Source organism: Sinocyclocheilus grahami, unplaced genomic scaffold (assembly GCF_001515645.1).
Source record: "Sinocyclocheilus grahami isolate Dianchi unplaced genomic scaffold, SAMN03320097.WGS_v1.1 scaffold973.1, whole genome shotgun sequence".
In the NCBI taxonomy this organism is placed as follows: domain Eukaryota; kingdom Metazoa; phylum Chordata; class Actinopteri; order Cypriniformes; family Cyprinidae; genus Sinocyclocheilus; species Sinocyclocheilus grahami.
Window position 1 is genome coordinate 382,976 of NW_015506152.1, and position 522 is coordinate 383,497.

Genomic DNA, 522 nt, shown 5'->3' on the forward strand with positions numbered 1-522 from the left:
GCACCAGCTCCGAAGGGACCAGCTGCAGAAGGACCAGCCGTGGAGGCACCAGCTCCGAAGGGACCAGCTGCAGAAGGACCAGCCGTGGACGCAACAGCTCCGAAGGGACCAGCCGTGGAGGCACCAGCCGTGGAAGAACCAGCTCCGCAGGGACCAGCTGCAGAAGGACCAGCTGTGGAGGGACCAGCTATTGAGGCACGAGCCGTGGAGGGACGTGTGTGTGTGTGCGCGCGAGAGAGAGAGCCTCTTTTGTATTTTTTTTTTAATTTCTTTATTTTATTTAACATATTTTCTAAATTTGCTCTGTTCCAGTCTTACCAGTTCATTTCACTGTGTATATGTGTATGTGCGTGTGTGGGTGTCTATTTTGCACTCCTGATATTCTAGAGAGTCACCCCTTGATTGCTGCACACTTTTTTTCTGATCAGTGGCTGATTTGCAGTTTGTACCACTAAAAGACTCACTGAGTTTTCAAATGTTTTCGTATTTCCCATTAATTTCCAATGTCGGTCATTTTTGACA